We start from the raw sequence: 27,721 nt of genomic DNA, 5'->3' as shown, positions 1-27,721 counted from the left end.
TTGTTTATCAGGTTTAGGAGTTCTCTGGTGGAATTTTTAGGGTCACTTATATAAACTATCATATCATCTGCAAAAAGTGATATTTTGACTTCTTCCTTTTCAATTTGTATCCCCTTGATCTCCTTTTGAAGTCCATACCCTGACAAGGATTACAGAGAGAAGGCTTATTTTAGCTTAGCTCCTGATTTTACTGCTCTAGATGTTGCCAACCAGATTAGGGTCATCTAAACTGAGTCTAGATGGCTAATTTTAAATATACACATTTTTCACCATAAAAAAAAAGAAGGGAGAAATAATAGAAATGTAAGATGTCAATGCTATCTTAAGCAACTGGGTTCTTTCAATGTGGGATCCATGGGAACACTGGGACAGGTTATCCTAGTACATGATATATATATATATATATATATATATATATATATATATATATATATTCCTTAAAATAGGCTTATACCATGAATATAAACTAATTAAAATGAAGTTAATTATAGGAAAATATTAATTAAATTTATATAGCGATAAAGGGGATATTTGTATTTGTGTAAAATAAGATAAAGCACAAAGTGTATTTGTCCAGAGAGATATTAATCTCTATAGAAGGGAGAAATAAATGAAAATGGCTTTAAACGTTTTTAAACATGGATGAAAAAACAAATTCAGAACTTTGATGTCAAGGCTTAAGAGACCACGGCAAGGACAGTTAGGTTTCTTGTGAATCTGAAGCCAAACTAATCTATAAACAAATCTGGGCCATCTTGGGCTACACAGAGAAATCCTATTTCAATAAATTATAATTGTTTTTAATAATTTTAAATTGTTTTAATTTCAAAATGAAGGTGGTTATAAGTTTGGTAGTTAAAATTCCCACTGTGGACCACTGGGTCTGTGGATTATGGTTTCTGGGGCCCAGACCAAGGGGTGTGGATTTATCCCATTGATAAAATGTCATATAGGTGTTAAAAATCCTGAGCATACAAAAGTGCTTAGAGACAAGACTGAGTTGTCTCTTATGTTTTATAGGACCAGAGAGCCAGTACACAAGATTGTTTTTTAATTAGGTATTTTCCTCAATTACATTTCCAATGCTATCCAAAAAGTCCCCAATACACTCCCCCCCAGACCCAGCCCACTCACCACCACCCCTTGGCCCTGGCATTCCCCTGTACTGGGGCATATAAAGTTGGCAAGTCCAATGGGCCTCTCTTTCCAGTGATGGCCGACTAGGCCATCTTTTGATACAAATGCAGCTAGAGTCAAGAGCTCTGCTGTACTGGTTAGTTCATAATAATGTTCCACCTATGGGGTTGCAGTTCCCTTTAGCTCCTTGGGTACTTTCTCTAGCTCCTACATTGGGGGCCCTGTGATCCATCCAATAGCTGACTGTGAGCATCCACTTCTGTGTTTGCTAGGCCCCGGCATTGTCTCACAAGAGACAGCTATATCTGGGTCCTTTCAGCAAAATCTTGCTAGTGTATGCAATGGTGTCAGCGTTTGGAAGCTGATTATGGGATGGATCCCTGGATATGGCAGTCTTTAGATGGTCCATCCTTTCTTCACAGCTCCAAACTTTATCTCTGTAACTCTTTCCATGGGTGTTTTGTTCCCAATTCCAAGAAGGGGCACAGTGTCCACACTTTGGTCTTCGTTCTTCTTGAGTTTCAAGCGTTTAACAAATTGTATCTTATATCTTGGGTATCCTAAGTTTTTGGGCTAATATCCACTTATCAGTGAGTACATATTGTGTGAGTTCCTTTGTGAATATGTTACCTCACTCAGGATGATGCCCTGCAGATCCATCCATTTGCCTAGGAATTTCATAAATTCATTGCTTTTAATAGCTGAGTAGTACTCCATTGTGTAAATGTACCACATTTTCTGTATCCATTCCTCTGTTGAGGGACATCTGGGTTCTTTCCAGCTTCTGGCTATTATAAATAAGGCAGCTATGAACATAGTGGAGCATGTGTCCTTCTTACCGGTTGGGACATCTTCTGGATATATGCCCAGGAGAGGTATTGCTGGATCCTCTGGTAGTATTATGTCCAGTTTTCTGAGGAAACAACAAACTGATTTCCAGAGTGGTTGTACCAGCTTGAAATCCCACCAACAATGAAGGAGTGTTCCTCTTTCTCCACATCCTTGCCAGCATCTGCTGTCACCTGAATTTTTGATCTTAGCCATTCTGACTGGTGTGAGGTGGAATCTCAGGGTTGTTTTGAGTTGCATTTCCCTGATGATTAAGGATGTTGAACATTTTTTCAGGTGCTTCTCTGCCATTCGGTATTCCTCAGGCAAGAATTCTTTGTTCAGTTCTGAGCCCCATTTTTTAACGGGGTTATTTGATTTTCTGGAGTCCACCTTCTTGAGTTCTTTATATATATTGGATATTAGTCCCCTATCTGATTTAGGATAAGTAAAGATCCTTTCCCAATCTGTTGGTGGTCTTTTTGTCTTATGGACGGTGTCTTTTGCCTTGCAGAAGCTTTGCAACTTTATGAGGTCCCATTTATTGATTCTCGATCTTAAAGCACAAGCCTTTCTGTTTATTCAGGAATTTTTCCCCTGTACCCATATCTTCGAGGCTTTTCCCTACTTTCTCCTCTATAAGTTTCAGTGTCTCTGTTTTTATGTGGAGTTCCTTAATCCACTTAGATTTGACCTTGGTACAAGGAGATAGGAATGGATCAATTCGCATTCTTCTACATGATAACCGCCAGTTGTGCCAGCACCATTTGTTGAAAATGCTGTCTTTTTTCCACTGGATGGTTTTTGCACCCTTGTCAAAGATCAAGTGACCATAGGTATGTGGGTTGATCTCAGGGTCTTCAATTCTGTTCCATTGGTCTACTTCTCTGTCGTTATACCAGTACCATGCAGTTTTTATCACAATTGCTCTGTAGTACAGCTTTGGGTCAGGCATGGTGATTCCACCAGAGGTTCTTTTATCCTTGAGAAGAGTTTTTGCTATCCTAGGTTTTTTGTTGTTCCAGATGAATTTGCAGATTGCCCTTTCTAATTCGTTGAAGAATTGAGTTGGAATTTTGATGGGGATTGCATTGAATCTGTAGATTGCTTTTGGTAAGATAGCCATTATTACAATATTGATCCTGCCAATCCATGAGCTTGGGAGGTCTTTCCTTCTTCTGAGATCTTCTTTAATTTCTTTCTTCAGGGACTTGAAGTTCTTGTCATAGAGATCTTTCACTTCCTTAGTTAGAGTCATGCCAAGTTATTTTATATTGTTTATGACTATTGAGAAGGGTGTTGTTTCCCTAATTTCCTTCTCTGCCTGTTTATCTTTTGTGTACAGAAAGGCCATTGACTTGCTTGAGTTAATTTTATATTCAGGTACTTCACCGAAGCTATTTATCAGACTTAGGACTTCTCTGGTGGAATTTTTAGGGTCACTTATATATAATATTATATCATCTGCAAAAAGCGATATTTTGACTTCTTCTTTTCCGATTTGTATCCCCTTGATCTCCTTTTGTTGTCTAATTGCTCTGGCTAGGACTTCAAGTACAACGTTGAATAGGTAGGGAGAGAGTGGGCAGCCTTGTCTAGTTCCTGATTATAGTGGGATTTCTTCCAGCTTCTCACCATTTACTTTGACGTTGGCTACTGGTTTGCTGTATATTGCTTTTATCATGGTTAGGTATGGGCCTTAAATTCCTGATCTTTGCAAGATTTTTATCATGAATGGGTGTTGGATTTTGTCAAATGCTTTTTCAGCATCTAATGAGATGATCATGTGGTTTTTGTCTTTGACTTTGTTTATATAATGGATTACATTGATGGATTTTTGTTTTTTGCACCATCCTTGCATCCCTGGGATGTAACCTACTTGGTCAGGATGGATGATTGTTTTGATGTGTTCTTGAATTCGGTTAGCGAGAACTTTATTGAGGATTTTTGCATCAATATTCATAAGGGAAATTGGTCTGAAGTTCTCTATCTTTGTTGGGTCTTTATGTGGTTTAGGTATCAGAGTAATTGTGGCTTCATAGAATGAGTTGGGTAGAGTACCTTCTGATTCTGAATTGTGGAATAGTTTGTGAAGAACTGGGATTAGATCTTCTTTGACGTTTTGATAGAACTCTGCACTAAACCCATCTGGTCCTGGGCTTTTCTTGGTTGGGAGACTATTAATGACTTCTTCTATTTCTTTAGGGGATATGGGACTGTTTAGATCAGTAACCTGATCTTCATTTAACTTTGGTACCTGGTTTCTGTCTAGAAACTTGTCCATTTCATCCAGGTTCTCCAGTTTTGTTGAGTATAGCCTTTTGTAGAAGGATCTGATGGTGTTTTGGATTTCTTCAGGGTCTGTTGTTATGTCTCCCTTTTCATTTCTGATTTTGTTAATTAGAATACTTTCCCTATGCCCTCTAGTGAGTCTGGCTAAGGGTTTATCTATCTTGTTGATTTTCTCAAAGAACCAGCTCCTCGATTGGTTGATTCTTTGAATTGTTCTTCTTGTTTCCACTTGGTTGATTTCACCCCTGAGTTTGATTATTTCTTGCTGTCTACTCCTCTTGGGTGAATTTGCTTCCTTTCGTTCTAGAGCTTTTAGGTGTGTTGTCAAGCTGCTAATGTGTGCTCTCTCTAGTTTCTTTTTGGAGGCACTCAGAGCTATGAGTTTTCCTCTTAGAAATGCTTTCAGTGTGTCCCATAAGTTTGGGTATGTTGTGGCTTCATTTTCATTAAACTCCAGAAAGTCCTTAATTTCTTTCTTTATTCCTTCCTTGACCAAGGTATCATTGAGAAGAGTGTTGTTTAGTTTCCACGTGTGTGTTGGCTTTCTATTATTTATTTTGTTATTGAAGATCAGTCTTAATCCATGGTGATCTGATAGGATGAATGGGACAATTTCAATATTTTTGTATATGTTGAGGCTTTTTTTGTGATCAATTATGTGGTCAATTTTGGAGAAGGTACCGTGAGGTGCTGAGAAGAAGGTATATCCTTTTGTTTTAGGATAAAATGTTCTGTAGATATCTGTCAGATCCATTTGTTTCATAACCTCTCTTAGTTTCACTGTGTCCCTGTTTAGTTTCTGCTTCCATGATCTGTCCATTGGTGAAAGTGGTGTGTTGAAGTCTCCCACTATTATTGTGTGAGGTGCAATGTGTGCTTTGAGCTTTACTAAAGTATCTTTAATGAATGTGGCTGCCCTTGTATTTGGAGCATAGATATTTAGAATGGATATTTCCTCTTGAAGGATTTTACCTTTGATGAGAATGAAGTACCCTTCCTTGTCTTTTTTGATGACTTTGGGTTGGAAGTCAATCTTATCAGATATTATAATGGCTACTCCAGCTTGTTTCTTCCTATCATTTGCTTGGAAAATTGTTTTCCAGCCTTTCATTCTGAGGTAGTGTCTATCTTTTTCTCTGAGATGAGTTTCCTGTAAGCAGCAAAATGTTGGGTCCTGTTTCTGTAGCCAGTCTGTTAGTCTATGTCTTTTTATTGGGGAGTTGAGTTCATTGATATTAAGAGATATTAGGGAGAAGTAATTGTTGCTTCCTTTTATTTTTGTTGTTAGAGTTGGTGTTCTGTTCTTGTGGCTGTCTTCTTTTAGGTTTGTTGAGGGATTACCTTCTTGCTTTTTCTAGGACGTGGTTTCTGTCCTTGTATTGGTTTTTTTCTGTTATTATCCTTTGAAGGGCTGGATTCGTGGAAAGATAATGTGTGAATTTGGTTTTGTCGTGGAATACTTTGGTTTCTCCATCTATGTTAATTGAGAGTTTGGCTGGGTATAGTAGCCTGGGCTGGAAATTGTGTTCTCTTAGTTTCTGTATAACATCTGTCCAGGCCCTTCTGGCTTTCACAGTCTCTGGTGAAAAATCCGGTGTAATTCTGATAGGCTTGCCTTTATATGTTACTTGACCTTTTTCCCTTACTGCTTTTAGTAGTCTATCTTTATTTAGTGCATTTGTTGTTCTGATTATTATGTGTTGGAAGGAATTTCTTTTCTGGTCCAGTCTATTTGGAGTTCTGTAAGCTTCTTGTATGTTCAAGGGCATCTCTTTCTTTAGGTTTGGGAAGTTTTCTTCTATAATTTTGTTGAAGATGTTTGCTGGTCCTTTGAGTTGAAAATCTTCATTCTCATCTACTCCTATTATCCGTAGGTTTGGTCTTCTCATTTTGTCCTGGATTTCCTGGATGTTTTGAATTAGGATCTTTTTGGATTTTGTATTTTCTTTGATTGTCATGCCGATGTTCTCTATGGAGTCTTCTGCACCTGAGATTCTCTCTTCCATCTCTTGTATTCTGTTGCTGATGCTTGCATCTATGGTTCCAGATTTCTTTCCTAGGTTTTCTATCTCCAGTGTTGCCTCAATTTGGGTTTTCTTCATTGTCTCTACTTGCCTTTTTAGGTCCTGGATGGTTTTATTCAATTCCATCACCTGTTTGGTCTGGTTTTCCTGCAATCCTTTAAGGGATTTTTGTGCTTCCTCTTTAATGTCTTCTACCTGTTTAGCAGTGTTCTCCTGCAATTCTTTAAGGGATTTTTGTGCTTCCTCTTTAATGTCTTCTACCTGTTTAGCAGTGTTCTCCTGTATTTCTTTAAGTGTGTTATTAAAGTCCTTCTTGATGTCCTCTACCATCATCATGAGATATGCTTTTAGATCCGGGTCTAGCTTCTCCAGTGTGTTGGGGTGCCCTGGACTGGGCGAAGTGGGAGTGCTGGGTTCTGATGATGGTGAGTGGTCTTGGTTTCTGTTAGTAAGATTATTCCGTTTACCTTTCGCCATCTGGTAATCTCTGGGGTTAGTTGTTATTGTTGTCACTGTTTAAAGATTGGAGCAGACGCTGTGTTCCACTCACCAGAAGTCTTAAGATCCTGTGGCGGGTGTCGTGGGTAGTTGGCGGGTGTCAGCTGATCCTGTGCCCTAGCTATTCCGGTGCTGGTCAGACCGGAAAAGGCTTGTGGCCCTACTCAGGCCAGTTTTCTGCTTCCCTAACTAATGCAGTCTCAGGTCCCGCATGCAATTGGATTGGAGCAGAAGCTGTGTTCCACTCACCAGAAGTCTTAAGATCCTGTGGCGGGTGTCGTGGGTAGCTGGCAGGTGTCAGCTGACCCTCCGCCCTAGCTACCCGTTGCTGGTCAGACCGGAAAAGCCAGTACACGAGATTTAAGCACAAAATTCAAATGAGAAATTGAGCCTTTACTGTGAAGGAATTTGAAGCCACATTGCCTGTAACTCTGCATATTTTGCCTACAAACTCCCTTATTGGGATATTCCCTACGTGTGAGCTATATAGGTCTTGTCTTTTCATGACCAATGTTAATATATGGAACCCCAAATTAGGGTGAGGCAGGTTGTATACACACAAAAAAATCTTGGTTAAGTTTATTGCTTTCTTTAATTAATTTAGCCATGATGATTTAGGTGGGTATTTTCCCCTCCCATCTTGCATTAAGAATGCCAAAAATATTAGAAAGATCATAAAGGCATAACTTAAAGTTTTATGTCACACTACAGTGGAAAGTCCAAAGAAATAGATTTTATTAATGCAAACTGGCAAGGCTAAAGCAAGGCAATATATGTTATTATAGCTACAAGGAAACGTACAACTACAATGTAACTTACACCAAAAATGAGATTGAAGCAGTAGTGAGAAGTTTCCCAGGTGAAATTTTCTGGATGAGCTGGGTTCACTGATGAATTCTACCAAGCCTTTAAAGAACAAAGATTATTGAGTCTCCAATGGATGACTGTGAGCATCCACTTCTGTATTTGCCAAGCACTGGCAGAGCCTGGCAGAAGACAGCCATATCAGGTTCCTGTCAGGGGGCTATTGTTGACATGTGCTTAAAGTCTGGGTCTTATGGGTGTTTATGGGTGGATCTCCAAGTGGGGCAGACTCTGGATGGTCTTTCCTTCTGACTCTGCTCCAATCTTGGTCTGTGTAACTCCTTCCATGGGTATTTTGGTCCCCATTCAAAAAGGAACAAAGTATCCTCACTTTGGAATTCCTTCTTCTTGAGTTTCATGTGTTTTTCAAATTGTATCTTGGGTATACTAATATATAGGGCTAATATCCACTTATCAGTGAGGAGTCAGAGAAATACCAAGGAGCTGAAGGTGACTAAATCCCCATAGAAGGAACATCAATATGAACAAACAATTATCCTCAGAGTTCCTTGGTACTGTACTACCAATCAAAGAAAACACATGGTGATACTTGTGGCTCTAAATGTATATGTAGCAGAGGATGGCCTAGTCGGTAATCAATGGGAGGAGAGGTCCTTGGTCCTGTGAAGACTCTATGACTTAGTATAGGGGAATACCAAGACCAGGAATTGGAGTAGGTTGGCTGGAGAGCATGGCAGGGGGGAGGGGATAGGGGATTTTAAGAGAGAAAACTAGGAAAACTTTGAAATGTAAATAAAGAAAATATCTAATGAAAACAAGAAAAAAAGATTAATGAGTCTCAAGTTGTTCCATAGTAGATAAGGAGAACTCAATTAGTGAAGCCAATATTACCCTGACACCAAAGTGAAACAAAGACACATCATGTAAAGAAAATCATAGGCTACTCTCCATGATGAAAGTAAACACAATATTCTTAGTAAAGTCATGTTGAACACAATTCAAGAACACATCATTCCAGAGATGGTTCAACATACACACATCCCAGTGCATCATCACAAACTCAAATACAGAAATAAATATAGTATTTAAACTAATGCAGGGGGAGCCATCTATTAATATCTACTGGATAAATTGCAGTGGAGTCCATGAAAAAAAACACTCATTAAGGATAATAACTGGATTGGAATAGATGAAATATATATATATATATATATATATATATATATATATATATATATATATATATATATATGTGTGTGTGTGTGTGTGTGTGTGTTTGTGTGTGTGCGCGTGTGTGTGTGTGTATGTATGTATATGTATATGTATATGTATATGTATATATATATATATATATATATATATATATATATAGTGTTTGTGTGTGTGGTGGTATGTGTGTATGTGTATGTGTTTGTCTATAAGAATGATAAACTTGCAGGCCAGTTCAAGAGCAATGTAAAAAGAAAATTAAAATTCTATCCACTAAGGTCAAGAGTAAGACAAAAGGGTCCCCACTCTCTACTTCTATTCAATATCATGTATGGACTCTTCATCAGAGCAATAAGGCAAGGGAACTAAAATAACGGGACAAAAGAAAAGAGGAAGAAACCTAAGAATATCTATTTGTAGGTGATGTGATTTTACATCAGGAATCTGTTAAGTACTAGGTAACTCCTGCCTGTTTAAGCAGCCTTTCTGTGCTGTTACTAATGATATAAGGAAACTTTCTCATGTGCTGTTATGAGGAAACTTTCTCTTGCCTTCGGTGGTTGCATATTCTGTGATGTTCCTTGCTTTGTTGTTCTTGGAAACCCATCCCAGTAGAAGACAGTTAGAACTGCTTTGTAGAGTTAGCCACAATATGCTTGGACTAGAACCAATCACCTGTAGCAATTCCTGCACCTCATTATGCCCTGTTTTGATTTCCCTTTTAGTCCCTGCCCTTGGGATGGAACCCACCATAAGAGAGATACCTACACCAATATAAGAAGGTATTTGGAATAAGACTTCCATTTTGGCTTGGGGTCAAATAAAGTTCCTAAGACCTCCCTGGGAATTGACATCCTACTATTAGGCAAAAAGAGACAGGTGTATAGGTAAAGACATCCTGATTAGAAGTTAAGAAATATATGTTAGGTAAGGCAAGCCTTCTTCCACATTTCAACACCCCCAAGCAATGAGAGCAAAATAAATGTACAACAAAGACATGTTCTTAAGGAAGTGGCCTATCCCTTGATCCTGAATTGTGGAGATAGTTGGCACAGATTTTTATGGATTGCAAGGCTCAAAAGCTATGGGGGATCCTGCCTCATGGTCAGAGATAGCTCCTGAGTCTGGTCTGCATCCTTGATCAACCAATAGAGCTCAATAAACTATCCTTGTCTGACTGACATTCATGTGCATGTGGTTTGTGAGGCAACACCCGGACCCGAACAGAAACACATAGAGATAAAGAATTTCAAAAGTGGCACTTCCAGAGGTGCAGAATATAAAATAAACATACAAAAGTCAGTTGCATTTTTATATACCCATGAAAGACATAGGGGAAAAAGAAACAGAAAACTTATCATATTCAAAATCACCTCAAGACTATCACAATGCCTTGGAATAAACCAAACAGAGGAAGTGGAATACAAGCTTGCAATACAAGCTTTAAAACAGAGCCAAATGGAGAAAGACAGAAGAAGATGAAAAGACTTCCCATGCACATGGACTGAAAGGGTAAATATTGTGGAAGTTCAATTGTTATCATAATGTCTGTATTATTCATTGCAGAAATTTTAAAAGACATCCTAAATATTCAAATGGAAACATAAATGCCAATGAAGTTTTGAGAGTGATATTTCTGGAGGTATCACTATTCCTGATCTCAACTTAGGCCACAGATCCATAGTGATAAGAACACTTCGGTACTGCCCTAGAAACAGTCATATAGGGCACTGAAATAGAAAAGAGGATGTGGATAGAAACCCATACCAATAACCCCATTAAAAATGGGGCTAAGTGCTAAACAAAGAATTCTCACCTGAGAATTTCAGAATGGCTGAGAAGCATCTGAAAAAATGTTGAGCATCCTCAATCATCAGGGAAATGCAAATCAAAACAACCCTGAGATTCCACCTCATACCAGTCAGAACTGCTAAGATCAAAAATTCAGGTGACAGCAGATGCTGGTGAGGAAATGGAGAAAGAGAAAGACTCCATTGTTGGTGGGATTGCAGACTTGTACAACCACTCTGGAAATCAGTCAGGCTGTTCCTCAGAAAATTGGACATAGAACTACCAGAGAATCCTGCAATACCACTGCTGGGCATATATCTAGAAGATGTTTCAACTAGTAAGAAGGACAAATGCTCAAATATGTTCATAGCAGCCTTATTTATAATGGCCAGAAGCTGGAAAGAACCCATATGTCCCTCAACAGAGGCATGGATACAGAAAATGTGGTACATTTACACTACTCAGCTATTAAAAAGAATGAATTTATGAAATTCCTAGGCAAATGGATGGACTTGGAGGGTATCATCCTGAGTAAGGTAAAAAAATCACAAAGGAACTCACATGGTATGTACTCACTGATAAGTGGATATTAGCCCAGAAACTTAGAATACCCAAGATATAAGATAAAAGTTGCAAAACACATGAAACTCTAGAAGAACGAAGACCAAAGTGTGGACACTTTCCTCCTTATTAGAAATGGGAACAAAAAACCCAATGGAGGAGTTCCAGAGACAAAGTTTGGAGCTGAGGTGAAAGTATGGACCATCTAGAGACTGCCACACCCAGGGATCCATCCCATAATCAACCTTCAAACTCTGACACCATTGCATATGCCAGCAAGATTTTGCTGAAAGGACCCTGATATAGCTGTCTCTTGTGAGGCTATGCAGGTGCCTGGCAAACACAGAACTGGATGCTCACAGTCAACTATTGGATGGAATAGAGGGTCCCCAATGGGGGAGCTAGAGAAAATACCCAAGACGATGAAGGAGTCTGCAACCCTATAGGTGGAACAACAATATGAACTAACCAGTACCCTGGGAGCTTGTGTCCCTAGCTGTATATGTATCAGAAGATGGCCTAGTTGGCCTTTATTGGGAAGCAAGAACCCTTGGTCTTGTAAACTTTATATGCCTCAGTACAGGGGAACACCAGTGCCAAGAAGTGGGAGTGGGTGGGTAGAGGAGTGGGTAGGCAGGTATGGGGGAATTTTGGGATAGCATTGGAAATGTAAATGATGAAAATATATAATAAAATTTTGAATAAAATGAACATGAATGAAAGTCAGTGTTCTTACAACTTACAGAAGAATTCCAGAGGATCTGTTGATGTTACTCCTGGGAGTTGATCTCCCTCCAGTCAAAAGCCCCAAGACTAGGTAATGCATTTGGGAAAGAGGTTAATTTGCTTCATGATCTGAAATGTTGAAAGTCAAGGATAGGGCAAGCTCAGGTCACCAGGGACTTGTGATGTCTGATCCCAGGGTACACAGCAGAAGGATAACTGGGGATTGTGGAAGACAGAGAGCAGAGGCTCCACTCTGCTTCTCAAGCACCCATGATATGCTCACTGATTAGGCCTGCCACAATGGGGACCAATACTCAACGTGGCTATTGGTGTGTGCCTCATACATGTTAATGCATAGGTGGACCTTCCTTCGGACATGTTGGTTTTTGACACAGACTGAGTATTTAGGAGACAAATTACCCAGGCAGGTGGAGAAAAAGTGTTTTAGGCAATGAGGGCAGTGCATATGAAGGCCCTGCTTTTGCTTCTGTCACTCTTACAGAGAAAGGGTGTCATACCTAGTATAAAGTCTCTGCAAATGACAAACACAGTGGTTAAATGGTAAATTGCAGGTACAGGCTTACACAGAGCAATCAGATGACCCGCAAAGTCCAAAGAAATGATGTGAAGACATGCTGCTTTCCACCTGTGATCCCCATTTGTTGGAAGTTGAGGTAGGTGTGCCCCCATTACCTGTTTGCATCTCCTTAATCACAAAGATAAAAATTGTGCTCAGGTAGGGGGATGCTCTACCAGGTTGGCTTCCACCTCTTCTTTGCACTCCATGTTTGGCAACAGTGAGCAGAAGCTGGCTCTAAATGATATATATATTTTAGCTAGCCTCTATAAAAGACACAAAGACTTGGTAGACTGGATTTTAACAAAAGCCTGCACTTGTTAAATAAATGCTTCTGTGGTTTCTCCCTTTGAGTCTGTGACAACACTTGAGCATATGCTTACTTTGAGCCACCTGTGGAATGATGTGTTCTTTAATTGAGTACAACACAACTTTACTGAGAATATTGTGTCTATTTTCATCATTGAGTAGCCTATAATTTTCATTTGATATTGTGTCTTTGACTTGGTATCAGAATAATATTGGCTTCACTAATTGAGTTCTGCTAATATACTTGGAAGAATACCTCGAGATTCATTAATCTTAGTTCTTTAAAGGCTTAGTAGAAGTTAGCAGTGAACCCAGCTAATCTTACCTGGGAAACTTTTCACTACTGCTTCAATATCATTTCTGTTATAAGTTACATTGTAGTTTTAAGATACACTGTAGTCATATGTTGCATTGTAGTTATAAGTTACACTGAAGTTATAAGTGACATTGTAGTCATAAGTTACTTATCTTACCTTCATTTAGCCTTTGTAGTTTTTATACATAAAATCTATTTCTTTATATTTTCCAATCTAGTGTGACAATGGGTTTAAAAGAGTGTCTTTATGATCTTTCTAATATTGTTGGTATTGTTAACCTAAAAGATGGGAGGGAAAAAAACACCCACCCAAATCATCATGGTCATATTAATTAAAGCATGCAATTAATTAAACTGAGCTATTTATATGTGTATACATTCTGCCTCTCCCTAAGTTGGGGTTTGATATATCAACATTGGACATGAAGAAGACAAGACCTATACAGCCCATGGGTAGGGAATTTGGCGATAAGGGATTTGGCAGGCAAAATAGGCAAGACAAAGAAATTAGTCCTAATGACCTCTTGAATCAAATATATGGTTGCAAGCTGTGAGTAACAGTGTGTTCATAGTCAGAAGTGGTAACATAAGGAGCCATATAAACTTTCTGAAACAAAGATAGGGTTGCAAGATGGTTACAAACAACTTTTGAAACAAAGACATGATTGTCAGTCCTGGAACAGGACTATGGAGCCACATGTAGTTAAAATTACAGGTAGGACTTAGTCCAATTCTTAAGATACAGAGCTTTGTTTAATCATTAACATGAAGAATTTAGTTTGTCTTTACTATAAGATGGCTTTTAAGCATAAGATGAAGGCAGGCTAGTTCCCGATTATCTGTGATGTTATCCTCTTTCCTTCTTCTGTATTGTATTGAGTCTTAACTTCCAATTGGATTTGGATTAGGGTTTATCAATTTATTTCATTTTTTACCCTATTTAGTTAATTAATGAGGGTGTTGCTCTTCTCTGGCAGTTAACAGTAACTCACTGTGATTTGCCTTGTGCTCTAGCAAGGGCATGATTTTACCAGCTCCAAATAGTTTCTGTGAATGTGTGATATTTGGAATTCTGGGAACTATTCAGAGGTACATAAACACTAGGGCCACAAGAGTTGGGCATTTCCTGTTAGTTGCTGGCTGTTGTTGGTCATAGATTGTTAAGTAGTCATCATAAAAGAAGAAACAAGAATAACATTTTATATTCTGATGATGTAGATCAAATTTGTGTCAAAGGAGTCCACCCTTAATCAGCAGGAAGTATTCAAATGATAAAATCACCCACTTTGCAAACCCTGGATCAATTTGTGGATCTCTCTCTCTCTCTCACTTTTCTATCTACTGTTAGGAATATGAAAGGGTACAAGGAAAGAGGTGGATAAGGGTGGAAGGAAGAACACACAAGGAAGGAAAAAGACAGCTTTACCCTGTATTCTGTAACAGCCTCCAACATGCTTGTAAGTTCAAAGTCTCTTCTGAGATTCATACAATCTCTTAACTGTAATCCCATGGAAAATAAAGATAAAAAATAAATCACATACTTCCCACAAATATGTCACAGGATAAATCTTACCATTCCAAAAGGAGCATAGTAAGGCAATACTGGACCAAAGCCAAACATTACACTAGCTGGGAAATATCCAAACTCTGCATTCTGATGTATGATGTCAAAGCACTCTTCAGATGTTCAAGTTTTTTCAACTTTGTTGACCGGAAAACACTTCTTTTGCTTGGGCTGATTCATCTCCCATTTAACAGCTCTCCTCAACAGATTTATCACTGCTCTGGTACTGCCAACATCTTGGGGTCTCCAAGTCAATCCAAGCTTCACCTTCATACCTTCATTAAAAGGCCTCTCTTGGCCTCCTTGCAAGGACATTGCTGACACAAGACAGACCTCAGAGGCTTTCTTGAGTTGAAAAGGTAGATCCTATAACCCATTTCCTGTCACTGAAGCCAGAACGACATGGCTGAAGCTGCTAAGGTCTGCTGTTTGTGGGGGCTGAAACATTACTCACTTGATCAATCACAACTTCACCAGCTTTTTGTTTTTGATAGTCTCTTTCAATGCATACATTTTGCTTTCCTAGAACTTACACTATAAACCAGGCTGCACTTGAACACTTAAATATGCCTGTCCTTTAAGGGGTATGCCATCATGCTCCACTCTAAGAATTTATTATTTCCTTTTCACAAGTTGGAAGCTTAGCTAGTCACCCCTCCTTTTATTCCATTTAATATCAGACCTTCCATAGTCTGTTTACCTCCCTTAATATAAGATTTAGCTCCACTGAACTTCTTGTTGCCCCCTTTCTCCTTGTACTGTACATTTTCTAATTTTCCTTGCTTAGTTTGCTTATTTTGGTTATAAATTTTCATAATAGTAAGCACTAATAACCACACAATAAATCAATTCTAGGCTGTTTTGAGATTTCCTGTACTAAGAGAATTAATAAAAAAAGACTTTACATTAGCCTCAAGCTGACTTTTTGGACAAGAGTAGAAAGCAGCCTCATTCTTCAAGAAAATATCCTAAGAACCATCTATAGGCCAAATGTTCATATTCTCTGAAACCACTTGAAACAAGGCCCCAGCTTTCAAATCACCCTCAGAACTTCACTCTTCTGATATCCCACTAAATAGCCCACCCATTAAGCCCTTTTCCCTAATTCAAAATTCCAAACTCCCTATTCCTCCAAATAAAAGCATGGTACACCATTACCCCAGTCCTTGCATCCAACTTTTATCTTAGTTAGCTTTTTGTTGCTGTGGAGAGACACCATGACCAAGGCAACTCTTATCAATGCAAACTTTTAATTGGGACTGGCTTACAATTTCCAGGTTCAGATCATTTTCATCCTGGTAGGAAGCATGGCAGTGTGCAGGAAGACATATTGCTGGAGAAGAAGGTGAGATGTCTGTTTTGAACTGCAGGCAGCAGAAGGAGACTGGGAGTAACATGTGCATATCTTGAGTACATTTAAGATGTCAAAGCTTGGCTCCACGGTGACGCACTTTCTTCAATAAGACCATACCTACTCCAACAAGGCCAACCTTCATAATAATGCCATTCACTATGGTTCAAACATTCAAACACATGTATCTCTGGAGGCCATTACTATTCAAACCACCACAAATAGTGTGACTTTAATTTATGTAATGCCAACTACTTTGTCCAGACAGGGTTTCTCTGTGTAACCCTGGCTCTCCTGGAACTCACTCTGTAGATCAGTCTGCCCTTGAACTCAGAAATCCTCCTTCCTCTCACTCCCAAGTGCTGAGATTAAAGGTGTGTGCCACCACTGTCCTCCCAATGCCTCCTTTTAATGATGGTTCTTTAATGCTTCAACCTCCTTTCTACTAATCTCAACCAGAGGTAGTAGAAAAGAAAGGATAAAGGGCAAATAGACCTGTTTAAAAATGATTCTTTGGAGCAAATCCCATAAGTTTTGTTGAGAAATCACCAGTCCAGTTCCCAGGTATCTCCTCCCACAGTCCATTGGGCCCTATTTATGCTCCCTCCAAACTTCATGATTCCTCCATGCATCTTGCCTTGCCAGGTGTCTTACCTCAGCATCTGAGTCTGACTTGGCTGTCATCAGTCTGCCAATCATCCCGAATCTTAGGAAGCAGCAAGAAACACCAGTACATCACCAGAAGTTTTTTGGTGCCTTTCTCTCTGTGAAGACCCAATAAATGGAGTTCAATTATACAATGAGAGTTGGACCAACTTTTTAGATTTTGCCTTTGCTGCTTGTGTTATGCTCATTTGGTCCCAACAACTTCACAAGTATCTGCGTGTCCATCCACATGTAAGACAATGAGGGAACCAGCCCCTAGTTGGCTTTGATTGGTAAATAAAGGCCCAGCACACCACCTGAAGTTTTTTCTTGTTTTTCTCTAGGAGTACCCAACACGTGGAGCTCAACTACATTATATAAGGCAGAAAAATACATGTGTATATTCAACAAAGAATCCTTGGTCACTTGTCCTTTCACATTTTTGCTTTAGTAGAACATCCTTTCATTTGTGTCTGCTTCATTGAAAAGTTCCTTCATGTGTCTGCCTTAGCCTTTCATGTATGTTTGTTTCAGCACAATCTTCCTTCAGGTGTTTGCCCAAGCATAACACCAACCAAAGTAATTGACTTGCCAAAGAACCCTGAAGTTTCTATTTCAAATGGGGCTTGAAGGTGTAAAATGACTTATGGCCCCACCTTTGCTTATCCATGAAAACCCCAAAGACACTGGGAAAGTTTCTGGTAGCATGACAACACAGTCAAACACTTTAATTCCAAAATCACCAAAGACAGGCTCTGTTAATGCCTGTCTTCTTCTGTCCCATATCACATCTGCTCTTGCTCCACTCTACAACTACAAAAACTCTGGACAGTACATGTATGTTCGTAGGGAATGTAAAACATGTAAAAAGAGAGTGAAAGACCATGGAAAAGGAAATATGAAACTTTAAAAGTGAAAGACCATGGAAAAGAAAATGTCAAAATTATACAGTTTGCTCAATGGAAAAAGATATTGATTACTAATCCTGGTGAGTCTAAAGGACTTTGCTCTTTCTGGAAATGGACAGACACAGTATAGGCAGTAGCTGATCCAGTATTTCTATAACCTGTTTTCTGCACACATGGAGGGGAAAACTGAGTTGATTGTCTTGCTATGTGTTCTTGGACTTGGACTGTCTCTGCCCCCTGGCAGGGGTGAACTATCTGTGTGTTGATTAAATTGTCCTTGGAGACTGGCACTGAATGGGAGGTCCCTTTTCCCCTGGCCCAGTTCTGAGCCCTGAATACCCCTATCATTTTAACCTGTTCTCTTTTGAGATCCTGATGGTTCCTCAATTCCCTTGGTTTTTACTGGGCCCTCCCTGGAGTTATTCCAACTCACTGATAGGAACATCTTCTTGAGTCTCCAAGCCCTTCAGTCAATAAAACATGAGATTTGGCCCAAATTGTCTACCTTAAATGTTCCAGGAATGCCCAGACTCCTAACCACTTCCAGACTGGTAACTATGTCTACAAAAGGAGGTATCAGCACAGTTGCTGGTCTCCTGGTGGAAGGTATCCTTCCTGGTGCTGCAAAGGAGGTCTGTCCATCAATACACTCTGTAGACCAGGGTGACCTCATCATTAAATATCTGCCTGCCTCTGCCTCCCAAGTGCAGGATATAAAGGCTTGTACCACCACCACCTAGACAAACATATAATTAAAAATATCTTTTGAAAAATCAATAAAGAAAATACATCAGGCAAACAAACAAAGAAACAAAATGTCAACTAAAGCTACAGACCTCAAGTTAATATGCCAGGATCAATGTCCTGTATACAATGCTATAATGACCTTGATATAAAAAAGCTTCTGGCAGGCAGTGCTGGTACACACCCTTAGTCCCAATTCCATTATGGAAAGGAAGGAATATCTCTGTGAGTTTGAGGCCATCAAGGTATCTGTGGTGAGTTCCAAGAGAGCCTGAGCCACCTAAAAAACCCTGCCTCAATAAAGAAAAAGGGAAACTAAAAAAGATGCACAACCACTCCCTGCAGAACTGTTGTTTCTAGACATTGCTGAGCAAAGAGGAACGTGGTGTCTTGGAATTATATTATTTCTAAGTATGTGACCAAGCCACCTCAGACAGACAATGGGTTCTCCAGGGAGGGAGTGATGATCCAAAAAGAACAAAAGACAATTAGACAACATTATAACGTGACTCCAGCCAGTTCTGATCCTGGAGTAAGTTTATATTTTCCCAGTCTTCTTTCATACCATTTTAGTGATATGCAAGTAATAGGATAAGTTATAGGTTAAGGAAATAGCAAGGTAATAAACAAAAGTACCAAGAACACAGTTTCTAGGGGGCATATCAGGATGAACAACATATCTGAGCAACTCCTTTTCTGTCCTGGTCTCATGTAAAATTACTGCCAAGTTTCTAGAAGTGGTCCTAAGAGCTCTCCACATGGATGTCTTCTGGACTTCTTTTCAGATTGCTTTTTATTCACAGTAATTTTCAAAAATATAAGGGGCAAGCAGTGTTACAAAACAAAACTGATTTTTTTCTTAATTGGTTTTAAGTTAGTCAGTCAGCAAAGATGTTCTCTATTGGACACTAAGAGGACACTGAGTTTGAGTTTCCTACTCATACATTGGGGAAAAATTGAAACCAAACCCAAAACTTGGGTGTGGAGGCTTCTTCCCTTGCACCATCTTCTTCTCCCATGGTTCTCTTCCAATCCAAATCCAATGAGACCTAAACCACATCTATGTCTCTTATGCTCAGTTATTGGTTGTTGTCATCTTTATTTACCAATCAGAAATAACTTGGGGAACAGAATCACAGGTCTACATGCAGACTCCAGTTCTTGGGTGGGTGGGGTGTCTACCCTTAGCCTTACAACAGACAGCAAGACAAAACCTCAAAAATTCCCCTTTTTAGTCCAATAAAAGACTCCTTTCTCATAAATATAAATTGAATAACATTATGACAATTATGAAAATCATAAGGTATTATATACACCTATAATGTCCAGTCCCTTATATTTGACAATTTAGATATAGTATTTTTCTTATCTGGGCTAACTTAATGAGTTTACAATTCTGTACCTTCCCAGTATTCCTTTCCATTTTTCTATAGGAGTACCCAAGCAGCATCCACTGTTCTGTGGTGTGTGTCTGCATCTGTCTGAGTCAGATGCTATTTGGACCTTCTCAGAGGACAACTGTACTAGACTTGTGTCTGCAAGCAGATTAGAATATCATTAATAGTGTGAGTGACTGATACTTGCCAATGGGATGGATCTCAAATTTGACCCATTATTGGTTGGTCATTCCCTCAGTCTCTGCTCCATCTCCACATCAAACCCATGTCTCTGTTTTAAGTGTCTTAATTAGGGTCTTACAGCTGTGAACAGACACCATGACCAAGGCAATTCTTATAAAGACAGCACTGAATTGGGGCTGACTTACAGGTTCAAAAGTTCAGTCCATTATCATCAAAGTAGGAACATGGCAGTATTCAGGCAGACATGGTGCCGGAGTAGCTGAGAGTTCTACATCTTCATCTAAAGTCTGCTAGCACAATACTGACTTCAAGGCAGCTAGGATGAAATTCTTAAAGCCCATACCCACAGTGACACACCTACTCCAACAATACCACACCTACTCCATCAGAGCCATACCTACTAATAGTGCCACTCCCTGGGCTAAGCATATACAAACCATCACAAAAAGTCATCCTCTTCATATATTAAAGAGCTCACACCGAGGGAGACCTTGAGGTACTGGTTCTCCCTCCTTTGATGGGAGAAGATTTACTTTGGAGTAAGAAGTTGAAGTTCATGGAGTGTGTGAGCTATAGAGACAGCTTAATGCCTGGCAACAAAAATGACCACCAAAATGGCCTTTGTGATATAGCCATCACCCATATGTTGATATAAGCATGGAGATATAAGCTATGGGGGACAGATATGTGAGAGGGGTCATTATCCATGTTGCCCTTGTAATCTGCATAAAGCCCCTTCAAGAGGTCTATCACTACAAGTCCTGTAACTGAAGCTTGCTCACTCCTGGGAGCTGGTATGTATCATGTCACACAGCATTCAAAGCCTAACATGTAGGACTTCATGTATATTCCTTCAAGGATATCAGGTATAGAATAAGCACATTACAGCTTGCCACAAATATATCCATACATGATGTTTCATTAGTAAAAACTGAGGGCAGCAACCCCAAGAAGGATGTGATGGATATCCCTGGGGCTAATTATATTTGATGTTAATTTTCTCCTGTGAAGGACTGAGTCAGCAAGTAGATGATTATCTGTATACCTGCTTCCCACCTTAATTTTTAAAATAAAGGAGAGCTGATGATTGGGAAGATAAAGGGAATGTGGAGCAGAAGGTGGGGGGAAAAGAAAGAAGGATAATAAGGAAGAGGAAGAAGGTGCAGAGGAGGAGGAGGAAGAAGAATAGGAGCACAAGCAAATGGTCTGGAGAAACTGCAAATTATATGGGGTCACTTGATGTGGAAGATGTTAGTGTAGCAATAGATCTGTCCAATCTAGGCACACAGTATGTATATACATTAATTGTGTTGTGTTTTCATTGCCTAGGCATATATGGGATGGAGATTTACTGCAACAGAAGGCTCTTAGTACTGTGCTGTGAGAGATGAGGGCACACAGACAGTCTCCAGTCTTCTCTAATTATTTCTTTGTAGGAAAATATTCAAATGTTTCTGGCTACACAAGCCAGTGGATATGATAGTCCCTTGACTTGGAGTTCAAAGTCAGTCATTCCTGTTCATGATGCTTTGCTCTGGTCAAAGTAGGAGTCTCTTCAAAAGACTAGGAGCAGTGGTGTTTTTCAAACTCTGGATTTATAATAGATAGTAAAAATCAGATTCTTGTGATGGTTTTAAAAATAATTTCTTTTGTACTGAACCATTGCTTTTATTAATGCGTGGTTGAAGCAGATTTTCTGTTCCTTCTACTGTGTATAAATTATAAAATGTGAGAGAATTGTTGATGTTGGTGGTAGTGGTTTTGTCTTGTGAGTCAGAGTGACTATGTGTAGCCCTGGTTGCCATGGAAGTCTCTCTGTTGATCAGGTTGGACTCCAGCTCAGGGATTTTTCTGCTTCTGCCTCTCAAGTGCTGCAATTAAAGGCCTGCTCCACCAGTGACTGGCATGGTAGGTATTATTTAATGTATAAAACCAAGAAAGCACTCTAGTCATGATAATGATCACTTTCACTGCTCCTAATATTACTGCTTATAGTCACCCTTTTCCTAACTGCCCATCAGGGTGTTCACTGATTTGTTTTCCCCTTTCAGAAGATCTTGTAAATAAAATAATTATCATTGATTTGTGTACAACCATGATGATTTTCCATTAATATAAGTGTGGGATTGTGTGTTGTAACACAGTTTCTCCTGTGTCATTAATCCACGAACTTTTTGCTGCCTTCAGGTTGGGACTACTGTAAATAAAGTTGCTCTGTGCATTCATTCACCGATTCCTCTCTTCTCTGTGTCAATATTCAGGCATCAAAGGCCTGCATGCTTCATTTCTACATGTGAGAGTTTTCCTTCTAGATATGATGGAACAAGAAAGTCAACAAGGAAGGAACATACTATCTTCATGTATCAAGAGAAGGCACACATGTCATGCCACACAGAGCTATGTCAAAAAGACTATTGTTGAGTGGGAGACAGAAAAACATGAGGAAGAGGCCTCACCCTTTCTTGGGGATTCGTTGGACACAGGAAACTGTTCGTAGATTTACTGGTTTGAATAATCTCAACAGGTTTCAGAGTTGGGACCATGCTTGGTCCTGAGATGGTATTTTGGAAAAATACTAGATAGGATGTTAAAAGGTGAAGATGTACTGTTTTCTCAGAGTCATTGCTTTGTCTGTGAGAGCTTTGTCCCTGGGAAGGCCATTTTGCCTTTCACAGGACAAGTCAGCCTTCTTTAGGAAGCCCTAGGTGTTGTCTTGTCACATAAGGAAACAGATGAACAGAGCAATGGCTCCATGCTTGTCAGTCTTACACACTGACCAATGTGTCTTGTTTGTATGACTTTCAGGCCCTCAGCTTGCTCACCAACACTTGCTCTCTTCAATGAGTCTTCTCAATTTTTGCCACTATCATACAGAATAAGAGTTGTGTTACTATGATGTATGTCCATTTTAACAAGTGGAGTTCATCATTTTAATTGACACAGTTTTCGAGTCCTCTCTCCCTTTTACTTGTTGAGATCCTGTTTTGTGTTTGAGTGTATAAGAAAAAGAGAGCATGCATATGCCACAGCATGTATGTAGAGATTGGAGGACAATCCTGAGCCATTGTTTAGTACAGGCCTCTGGCTTTCTGATATTGTGGAATGCCAGGGTAGCTGGTCTACAACGTTTTGAGAATTTACCTGAGCCCTCCAATCTCTCAACAGGAGCACTAGGACTCTAGACACATGCTAACAAGTCTAGCTTTACATGGGTTCTGGGAGTCAAACTCAGGTTCCCAATAATGCACTGAAGCACTCTACCCATTGAACCTTCTTCCAAGTGCTTCACTCTTTCCTCATGTTGGGCATTGACTCCTATCTCTTTCCTCATTTAATTTTTTTTTTATATTATCAATTTCTGGGTTTCTTTTAAAGATTTATTTATTTATGTTGTGAATATGAGTAAACTGTTGTTGTCTTCAGATACACCTGATGTGGGTCACAGATGGTTTTGATCCTTCATGTGGTTGCTGGGAATTGAACTTGGGACCTTTGGAAGAGCAGCCAGCATTCTTAACTTCTGAGTCATCTCTTCAGCCCCTTGGTTTTGTTTTTGAGGTAGGGTCTCAGAGTGTAACCATCACTGTCTTAGAAACTGCTATATTGGCCAGGGTGTTCCAAATGGTAAATGTCACTATCAGACCAAGATTATCTGAGAAGCACACCCTTGTGATCTCTGCATTACTCTCCTGTCATAACTGGACACAAGGATTTCATAGTCTTGTGATACAGCCCAGAGACTATACATGAGGTAAGTGTTTCTCCACTTCTTTTCTATCCTGACAACCTGGTGAATCCTGTGGCTACTTACATGCTATTTTCCCTCAGACAATCCCAGTCTCCATAGTCTCACAGAGCGCCAGTATACTGGGCATGGGGGCTCACATCTAAAATCCCAGCACTTGGGAGGAAGAGGCTCATGGATCTCTGTGAGTTCCAGGCCAGCCTGTTCTACACAGCAACACAAAAAGGAGACCAGAAAGGCTCTCTCATGATCACCTGGCTAATCAGGAGCAGTCACGCTGCTCTCAGTGACTACACAAGTCATTTCTCTCAGTATCTCCTGGATCCTCTGAAGACCTTGTTTAGCACATAGACACAGGTCACAGAAGAGAGCTGCAAGCATTTATTTGAATCAGTCTAAGAGACTGGATGATGAAAGAACAGGATCAGGAATCCAACTTCAGGAGAGAAAGAGAACAGATCAGCATGATGGCACTTGGATCAGACAAGTTGCAAAGATGGTTGCCCAAAACACATTAACATCTATTGTAGTGATATCTTGAAAAGAAGGTCTAGATATTTTCCTACGATGACAATACTATAGTTTGTCTGGTATTCTGGGCTTGAATTCATGGCTTCCTGGAAAACAAAAAGGCAGAGAAGGACAGTGTTGTCTATAGTCAAGGTACAGGACCTCAGCAGCATCCCCAACCACCCACAAAGAGACTGCTCCTCATGCACAGCAAAGAAAATTCCATGCAGTCATTCAGGTCTCCAGTAATAAATTCTGCCTCAAGGGTATTGGAGACCACTCACACCCTTCAGGAGGAAGCCTGAAAACCACCATAGTCTGGCAGGGACAAAGAGGAGATGGTTCTCGAAAGCATAATGAGGGCTAAGGTCTAGAGAGGGACAGTAGAGCTGAGTATGAGTGTGGTGATGTCTCCCACACCTGAGCACCTCTCTCCAGGAACATTGGCTGTGAAGCCATGTTAAAAATATGTCCCCCATTTGGACTTGTTAGAGGAAAATCATTTTGGATAGCACTGTGGTTTTTCAAGAACTGATACTTAAGTAAAATACTTTGGGAAATAAGGTGAGAGCTGCACTGGTCTAAACATACATCTCTGCAATCCAGTTATGATTGAAACAAGATAAGACAAGAAACAACAGTTGTGAGCAACTGTAGGCATTCCCTGGGGTGGGGTGGCATTTCAGACATAGTGCGAGGTTTTGTTTTAACACAGATGATGCCAGCAGAAATGGGATTCATCAATGGCAGAGAAATAATAGACCCCAGAGAGGTTCCAAAAAAGACACTAGTGAGAAATTTCAAGCATCTTAGAGTAGAGTTGGGAGTACCAAACCTGTGCAGAGGCCGTCCCAAGGACTCCCCTGTTCCTACTATGAGTGAGAACCCCATGTTTACCCAGCATGTGGGAGTGAGCTGCAGGATCATACAAGGAACAGGCTCGTGCTGTACATAGCATGCTGCTTTACAAATACTAGGGTGAGCAAGGGTTTCAGTTCTCAGTTGCAGGTCACCTGACATGTAGTAATGGTTGTATTTATCAATGGTACACAGCCTTACAGAATCTGTTGCATGGGTGAGTGGAGGTAAGCAGAAAATTACCATAATTAGGGGTTCCAGAAATATGTTTCTTAATCTATTCTCTCTGTAGCAGCCCTGGATTTTTTCAAAGGCCACCTTTTCCTGTGCAGTAGCATTGAATGCCTGGAGTTCTTGATACATCCACACCCTACTTCCAGAGACAACCATTGCATAGCCATTGAAGAAAGGCACACATGCTTCTGCTGCAAACACAGAGAGAAAAATACCATTAAAAGACAATGGGATGGTTAAAGTAGAGGCCCAATATTCCTTGCAGCATCTACAAATGTCTTAACTGACGTTTCTCATAGTCAAACCATCCCAAAGGCTTCAGCGTCCCAGAAACAACATGGTTTACATGAGATACACAGATCTAGCAGAAAAATATCCATGAGTGGACAGACCTTGATATCTGACCTTCACATAAGCCGAACACTTGCCTCAGCTTCAACTTTGCATCTAAGGTCCCTTCATCATGAGTATCATCACCAGCACACCTCTGTCTCCACGTCCCACAAACCCAAAAGTTTTAACTCAGAGCAGAAACCATCAATTGTCTTCTGCAGCTCCTTGCCAGTGGCCTCCCAAGGACACCTAGGTCTGTCTCAGGGCCCCACTTAGATATCTCCATGGTACTGAGATGGGATGAACAAGAGTATCATCTTACTTGTCTGGAAGCTCAGCTCTCCAGTCACCAGCAAGCCCAGCATAAGAAGTGTCCCCTTCATGGTGAAGAATGCTAAATGCTCCTCTCAGTGCAGATCCTCTTCTTTATAAACCATTATAGCTCTGAGCCCAGCCACACCCATTCGCAATCATGCCTCCAGGAGTTCCAAACACCATTTGGGCTAGAGCCTAGCACCCGTGGATCTCCTTTCAACTTGCATAGAGGCAGCAGCATGGGGGCCCCTCCCATTCTGAAGAACAAACAGCCTGAGACAGCCTGATGTCATCAGTTTCTGGGGAGAAGTTGTTGGTACCTTTGCCAAAGAGGGTTTAGAGCTGATCTTTGCAAGCAGCCCAAGTACTGAACAAAATGACCTGTGGTCCTGATTTACTTGTCACCTGTGCTTCCTTGTCAAACTACTTACCTATTCTTGATCCCATTGTCCAAGCTACTGAGACCTTTGTATTGTAAGGCTGAGGACAAGGAGGCACCATCTAACTCTCTGTGACACTCAGCCAGGGTAGTCCCCAGCTCTTTGGCAGTGTGGATATTCTTGGGGGCTGATGATGCTTTTGTACCACAAATTGTGCTTCACTCCACAGTAGCTCATTCCTGTTGTCATGTTCACCTTGTCCATTCTCAGCTCTGTTAGGAACCATGTCTTAAAGAGGTTTGACCAGTATTGTCCATGTGGTGAGAGCACTGAATGTTAGAGTGAGGTATTCAACCCTGAACATGAACTCTGCTGTCCACAATCACTCAAGCTACTGTGAACTGCCTGCCTGTAAACTACACTGCTGCACAGGCCACAGGAAGTGCTATGTGTATAGACTGTCTCAAGTTCAGAACAACATACTTACCCTAAGGAGACATTTCCAGCACAGATATGATTGCCATCTCTGTGTGGTAGTTCATGTTTCTTAAGACACGAAGGTCTTAAATTTAGGCTCACCCTGTTTGCAGTGTGTGATGGTTAATCTTTATGATCATTCTGACTGGGTTGAATGTTGCCATCAAAACAAAATTCTGAGTGGGTGTTTTAAAGTTGTTCAATTTAGGTGGGTAGACTTACTTTTATGTGGAAGCATGTACTATGTTTACATATAGGGTAGACTGAGGTAAACAAGCTGAGCAGAACCATTCATGCCTCCCTGCTTCTTGATTGTAGATGTGACTAACCACCTCAAGTTCCTTAACTGTGCCTAACTGACTGTGATGGACTGTATATCTTCAAACTGTGATTAGAAATGTTGCTTCTCACCTGGCATTTTGTCACTAGTTCCCTACAACAATGACAAAATAGTTTTTTAGCATGTGCAAAGCCCTAGGGTTATCTTACAGCACTGCATACATAAACAGGAGCATCCAAAGAAATAGCTCAGTGTGCAAATTACTTCCTTTGCAAGCATAAAGTCCAGGGATCAAATCCCTAGGACCCATAAGAGTAGTGGCATACATGTCTAATTCCATGTGGGTCTAATGTTCAATAAGAGACTTGTTCTCAAAAAAATCGTGTGGAAGGATGTTGAGATAGCTCAGTGCTTAAAGTTGCAGTGATTGAAGGTGAAGACCTGAGTTCATATATCAATAACCACCTAGTAGAGGAAGAGAAATAACTCCTCCAAATTGTTGTCTGACCTTCACATGCACACACATACACACATATGTACACACACACATACACACATGTACACACACACACACACACACACACACACACACATCTTAGTACCACTGTCCATACACAGGCACATACACAAGTACACAAACACATGAACAGGCATCTAGAATTTTCTGTCGAAACTGTCATGAGGAAGCATGAACAGGCTCCTAA

Source organism: Mus caroli, unplaced genomic scaffold, assembly GCF_978045245.1.
Source record: "Mus caroli unplaced genomic scaffold, Mus_caroli_1 scaffold_8, whole genome shotgun sequence".
NCBI lineage: Eukaryota > Metazoa > Chordata > Mammalia > Rodentia > Muridae > Mus > Mus caroli.
Note: the sequence above shows the minus strand (reverse complement) of the source record.